This window comes from Solanum lycopersicum, chromosome 1, assembly GCF_036512215.1.
Source record: "Solanum lycopersicum chromosome 1, SLM_r2.1".
In the NCBI taxonomy this organism is placed as follows: Eukaryota; Viridiplantae; Streptophyta; class Magnoliopsida; order Solanales; family Solanaceae; genus Solanum; species Solanum lycopersicum.
Genome location: NC_090800.1, coordinates 81,858,220 through 81,866,042, shown reverse-complemented (window position 1 = coordinate 81,866,042; position 7,823 = coordinate 81,858,220).

Genomic DNA, 7,823 nt, shown 5'->3' with positions numbered 1-7,823 from the left:
GAGCATTCGGTGAGAGTCAGAGTTGACTATTGAGAGACGACGGACTGGTGGACTGTGGCGTAAGTCGTAATTGATTATTTCAAGTCAAATGACGACTGACGAGAGTTGAGAGATGGGATTTATTGTTTGAGTTAACGATTTCAGATTCAATTTAGGGACTTTTTGATTGAATTGGGTTGTGGGCTATGGGCTGGCTGGGCTGAAGTAACTTACCTTAATTAAGGCGTGAAGATTATATAGAGAGAAAATTTTATTTTTTTTCAATTAATCAATTTTTTTTAGTTAAAAACTGAAAATCGAATTGAAAATTTAAATTTTGAAATCAAAATTGATCCATAAATTTTTAAAAAAATTAGTTCGTTCGATTTTTTTATTTAAATCATATTATGTCCAGCCCTAATTATGAATATTATTAAGAATGAAAATGGAATAAATGTGTAAATGAAAAAATTTTAATATAACGAATAAAGAAGAGAGAAAATAGTGCTTAAGGTCTATGATTATGTGGGAACTATTTCGTGAAAATAGATATCAGCCTTTGTTGTTTAAGTGAATATTAAGAAATAACATTCGCTCATAATTGACAAAGAAAATTTATTTAGTCTTTTATGTTAGTTGTTTAATGAATATCACAAGAGATTTTACAATGAGATATTATCAATAAATGTAGTTTAATAACCCCTAAAATGTGAAGATAAATTGATCAGGTTGACATGTATTTAACTAATTTATTATACAATTATAACTTGATCATGCATATATTATCACATTCAATTGACTTGTATTTGTGAGGGAGCATAACTCGTATATATCTTTTACATTTATTTTTATCATAATGATTCGACTTATATTAATGAATTATCTTTAATTTTTGTGAAAATGATCCAATATACACTTTTACAATCTTTTACCAAAAAGAATAAGAAGTTAAAAATTATTTAAATTCTAAAAGCTTCAAAGAGTCTAATTTTTCAAAAATATACTTAAAATTGAGAACTAATATGGACTCGAACTCATTATCTATAAATTATTCGTTTAAACTTTAACATTCACGCTACAATAATATTTAATAATAATGTTTTGAGGAAAAAAAATTTTTCAATAAGATAGAGAAATTGAACAAAGTGAAATTAAAAATAAAAAATCATAAAATTTTAATTTTAGAATAATAAATTAATTTATGTGTTCGTTGATAAAAGATTAGGCATTGAACTTTTTGGATAAATTTTTTCATTTTATTAATAAATGATCCGTAATAATTTTGTATATAACCTTCTACAAAATTTAAGAAGAATATTTTAAATATTTTTTTTTGATTTCTTTGTTAGTATTCATGTGTTTTTATCATGGTAATAAAATTTAGTGCATTTACTTTGTTGTTTAATTTTTATTTTTATTTTGATAATGTTGATAGTACTTTTTCTTGTTGAAAATGATTCATAATTTAATTATTATGTTATTTAAATTTAATATTGACATGATATCTTAATATATCGTCATCTTTAATAGTGTAAGAAAATAGTAAAATCGTTGGAAAAAATTATTTATATTTCTTTAAAATGATTAAATTCTTAGATAAAGCGTAATTTGCTTTTTGAAGGATCTTATATATATGTATCTTATCAAAATTTTATAGTATCGTATACTTTTGAGAAGTCCACAAAAATCAAATAGCAAGAAAAATAAAAAAAAGTCGAAATGATGAAAAATCAACTTAATTAATTTGACTTGATTTTAACATTTGAAAAATCATATTAATTAATTTATTTTTCGTTTAATTTAAAATGATCCACAGTAAATCACGAGCAAAACAATAAAACTAAAAATATGAAGTTTTCAATTCTGATAAATAAATATATTTAATAAGAATACTAAAAAAGTTATGAAGAAACGTAAAGAAAAGAAAAGGGAGTAGAAGAAGATACGAAATAAGGAAAAGGAGAAAGAAACAAAACTTTTAACACATTTTTTTTGTGAGTGGGACCTCAATTCCTTGGGCAGAGTGAACTGAAAAGTAATTATTATAAATTGGACTTTTTAGAAGTGGTATCACTTTGAGGAGTAGTGGTTTTGATATATTCAAAGTGATTTTACTTTAAGAATAATTTGAGTGCAAGAAATAAAATAATTTACCCAATCACCGTTCACTTTTCAGTGATATTACAAAAAAAACTAAAATTTACAACTCGTTTCAAATCGTGCCAAAAAAATGTCCTGCCAATCATATTTTCAGTTGGATTATTTTTTTATTGGGAAGAAAAAAAATTATTGGAAAGTGTAATTTCTTGAAATCATCTATTGGTTTAAGACTTTTCTTTTAGTAGTTTGATTTTAGAGGGCATTTTGCGTGAAAAAATTGTATTTACATCAATACACTTGTCAGCCTCTTTTAGTTACAACCTTACCCCACAAAGGAAGGTCGCGTCATTTTGTGCCAAAACACTTTCATGCCAAATACATTTTTTGATATCATATAAAAGAGAATCATATGCCCGTCTACGTGGTTTCACCACAAATCAAAATTCTCTTTTACTCCCTCCGTCCATATTTGTTTGTCGGGGTAAGGTCATATGCTCCCTTCAAGAAAAATTTAATATAAGGTGTAATTTGACTAATATAAATCTACTATATCAAAAATATCAAAATTCTACATAACTTTCCAATCGAACAAAATGGAGTAATTGTTAAAGGCAGAATTGAAAAAAAATGACCAATTATTTCTTCATTGTTTAAATTGACAATTAATTTTGGACATCTATTTTTAGTATACCTGTCAAACAATTATGGAAGAATGAAGTAATTATTTATTTTCAAAACTAGTCGTGCCCTTTTCCCTTTTATGAAAAATTGTGACTTTTGTGAAAAATGTTGTGACTTTTACAAAGGATTGACACTTTTATTTAAATTTGTGACTTTTATAAGAGATTGTGCTATTTTCAAAGGTTTGTAACTTTTACACAAAATTGTAACATTTTCGATAAGACACAATATATATTTATTCACACTATCATTTGTTGTCTACAAAATGGAGGTATTTCCTCTCTTTTTGAAACGACAAAAAATCTAAACTTTTTGTTTTTCTTTTGCACAGAGAGATAAATAACTACAGAATAAATTAACTATTTATATTTAATATGAAGTATGGACAAATTTTCAAGTTTACTGCAAGTTGTAAAATCCCTTTTTGAAGTAATAAATGTGTTTCTCGAAATTGCCGTTCGAATATAAGTGTAGTTTTATATTGAACTCCATCACTCTAGTATTTAATTTTTTTAAAAAAATATTCAAAACAAAATGAATTGTTTTGTGTAATATTCTCCTCTTTCAAGTATATATATAATAAGTTCAAAATTGTTGTCCAATATGATACATTCTCTCTTTAATTTTTCATTTTAATAAATAACTTATGATACATTTGAGTGGGAGAGCATTAAAATGATATATGTAAGACAAAAGGTAGAGCTGAACTTTCTACACGTCAGAATTATAATATTTATTCACTATTTTCAGCTTCTTAAAATTTAATTATGCATTCACCAATAATTATTTATTTATTAGAAAAGTTAATAACTCTAGTTGATGTTCATTTGATTCCCTAAAAATATCAAATAGTAACAATTCTTGAAAGCAAAGGATAAATTATAAAATCAAATAAAGATGATTGATTAAAGGATAAATGATAAGATGTTATAATTATCATTTTTCTTTACATTATTAATACACGTAATTTTGCATGTAAGTTAATATAATTTTTAGCTTTAATAACTGAGAGATGCGAAGCGCGAGTAATTTTACCAATACTATAATAACAAGAGAGTATATTTTGAGATATCTAAAGTTATTATTAGGTTTTCTTTTGAAAATAATCTTTATATACAAATTTAAATTTATTCCATATGTATATTGTTAACACTTGCACTTTTAAAAGAATCAATAATCCAATATTAAGAAAATCTGAAGTCATACCGCGAATCTCTTGTTTTCTGGTATAGGGTCGGAGTCAGTCCACAAATGACTTCCTTCTTCAGATTAGACCCCTTCCATCGGTCGCATCTACCCTGTCTCAATTGGTCGAACTCTATCGGTCAACTATAAGAAATTGACCAATAGCCCTTCTTTGTTTTGGTAATGGTTAACGGTCCTCTTCAAACATTGGTGTATAACGGGAGGCTAGCTCAGTATATTACCTTTCATGTAGTTTTTTAATTTAGAAGTTTCTTATTTTAGAATAGTAGCTTCGGTCGATAGGGTAAGCGCTCATTTCGTTCTTGCTTGCTTTCATTCTATTATGAGTGAGAGCTACTATACGTCATATTGTAAATTTAATAATTCCTTTGCGATAAATTAATTCTCTAATTAAAAAAGTGATTACTCAGCATATATGATATTCATGCTACAAGAAAACTTATTGAATTTAATTATGTTTCATCAAATGAGAAAGCGTGCCAGAAATTTTTTTACACTTTTTACAGCTATGTTAGAAAATTCACAATTATTTAAAAAATGAAAGAAAATAAATAATTTTTTTATTTTTAAATGACAGCAATTACTACAATATTATTTGGCATATACAACATGAAAAATTTATTTTCAATTTTACAAGAATTTTTATAAAAGCTTTTTATTTACTAATCTTGAATAAAACTTTGAAAATTGAAACATATAATTCTAAATTCTATTAGATAAATAATGATATTTTGACTTCATTTCCTAAATTAAAAGCTTTCTTACTATAATCAACCAAATAAGTTAGGGCTATAAAGAAGAAAAAAAACTATGTGCAGTAATATAGAAAAAAATGTCAAAATATGACATAGACCAAAACTTCAATATTAAGCATAACATTAAATTTAGCATATCACACCTTTCACTAAATTCTAATTTAGGCAAATAAAATAATTACCAAAAATTAATTTGGTAAAATTTTCATGTATCAAGTTTTTAAATAATCTAGCAGTTTTGTATTATTATATTTCTTTTTTTTTTCATTTTAAGTTATATTTATGCCTATCTTTTGAGAACTCAGAAGAAACAATGACTATCGTCAATGACTTAATTTTAAGATAAAAAATCATAACATTACTAAACTATCAAATTCATGGAAAACCAAAAATATTTTGTTCAAAAATATCAATTATTAAAATCTGAGAGGGTAATATTTTTCTCATCTTAGTTTATCAAACCAACTTGCCGTTGAAAATAAGAAGTCAAATTTAAATAATTTTTAGGTCAAAAAATAATAGTAGAAAAGATTTATTTTTGATTTTTAACTTATTTTTTTAATCAGGTCAAACACTTTCTAACTTATTCTAAATCATATTTGACTTATTTTAAGTTATTTTATATTGGTCAAACGCTTTTAAAAGTCAAATACAGACTTAGAAATATGTTTGACCAACATATAAGTCAATTCAAACACCCTCTAAGTTATCTAGTGCTATATCTTTTCAATTTTTCATGTATTTTTTTATTATATTTGTTATTTATTATGTTGTCAAACACTTATAAAAGTTATAAACCGACTTGAAAATAAGTTTGATCAACTTTTAAGTCAATTCAAACACCCTCTTAGAGTCTGTTTGGCTTAGCTTAAAAGCTGGTCAAACTGACTTTAAAGCTGATTTTTGACTTATTTAACTGTTTGGCTATACTCAAAATAACTTATTTTAAGTTGAAAAAAACTTATTTTAAGCCAAAAGTTAAAAGCTGGGGTAGGAGTGCTTTTTTTTTTTAGCTTATAAGCTGTTTTAAGTTGACCACATTTTTATCTTTTTGCCCTTAATATTTTTATACAATCTCCATATTACCCATATAACCCTAATATCTCTTTCTTCCATTTTCCCTTTTCACGTTTGGCATAATAACTTCAGCACTTTTATCCAAACGCATAACTGCTTATTTTAAAAATAAGTTTCAACACTTTCAAAAGTACTTTTTTAAAGCTGCTTTTATTAAGCCCATCCAAACGGACCCTTAGTTACCTAGTGCAATATTTTTTTATTTTTCATGTATTTTTAATTATATTTATTGTTTATTATATTTGTTAAACACTTTTAAAAGTCAAACTGACTTAAAATTAGATTTGACTAACTTATAATTCAATTAAAACACCCTCTTAATTATCTAATGATATACCTTTTCATTTTTCATGTATTTTTAATTATATTTGTTGTTTACATTTTTAATAAAATGTTTGTTGCATATTAGAAACTCGCATATTATAATGCTTCTACGTTATAAAATATCAATATATCGTATTATATTTTTCCTTGGGAAAATCCTAGATACCTAAAAAAATGAATTGTTAAATTTTGATATGATTATATTTTTACGTATCTTAAATTTTTAAATCATTCAATTATCTCCTGTTATATCTTTTCATTATTAACGTGTTTCTAATTTTATTTACACTTGTTTTATTAGTGAAACACACATACACATCACATATTAGAAACTCTCGTACTATAACCTCTCTGCGTTATTAGGGTGAATTTAAAATTAGATATATCATACTTTATTTAAAAAAATAACTGTATGACACCTCAAAAATTTCAATTATTAAAATTTGATAAGATAAATTTTATATCTTAATTTTTTAATTAATTAGTACTCTAGTGTTGTGTCTTTTCGGATAATTATGTGTTTCTATTTACAATTGCAATTACTATGTTTGTAAAATACACACATAATTTGTATATTAAAAACTTTCGTATTATGATTATTTTATGATATTAAGATATAAAAATCACACCATATTTTAGTCAGTGGTAGAGCCACATATAACTGAGAGGTGACGATTGACATGCCTTTGTTCGAAAATTATATTGCATTACTAAATAAAAATATATTTTTTATACATATAAATTATATATTGACAGACTTGTATACGATTTGATTTTTTTATATTTTGATACTTATTAGTTAAAATTCTTACTCCATTAATTGTAGCTAGTACTTTACTTCAAGAACAAGCATATGTGACCTAAAAAATAATAATCAATTGTTAATTATTGTGATGTGGTAATATTTATATTTCTTAAGTTTTTAACTAATTTTAGTTTTCTTGAGACGCATATATATCACATATTAGAAACTCTCTAATTGTGACATTATGTGTTATTAGGGCATAAAAATTAAAGATAGAATAATCCATCACACCTAAAAAAAAAAAAAAAAATCTGATACGACAATTATTTTTATATTTTATTTTAAAAAAAATATTTCAATAGTTTGTGTTGTATCTTTTCATAATTTTTGTGTCAAATAATAGTTATGACTGCTTTGTTAGTTAAGTTCATGCAAACATCCACTATAATAAAAATAACTTGTAGCGATATTAAATATTAATATTAATAAAAAGTGTTAAAGTTTTTATCGGCATTAGTTAAGTGTTATTAGAATTAATATCGCTAAAAGCTTTAGGGACATATACAAAGAGTGTCAACTGCCGCTAAAAATACATATTTAGCGGCAATTAAGAATTAATTGCAGCTAAAAACTATTTTGTTGTAGTGATCGTATATTAGAAATTCCAACCTATATCAAACTCAAAACATTTAATTGTTAAATTCGCTACAACAATAATATTTTTCATATCTTAGTTTTTTTTAACTAACTTAGTTATATTGTGCTATATATTTTCATTATTTCTTGCGTTTCTAGATATAGTTACACTTATTTTATTTATTAGTATGCGCAAATGATTGTTAGTGAAGTTTCACTTTTCAAATAACGTTTTTACTAGGTTATAATACGTAAGGAAACAAATTCCTACTCATTATTGATTACGGATAGTTCATGCCCTCCTTTTAAAGTAAAGAAAG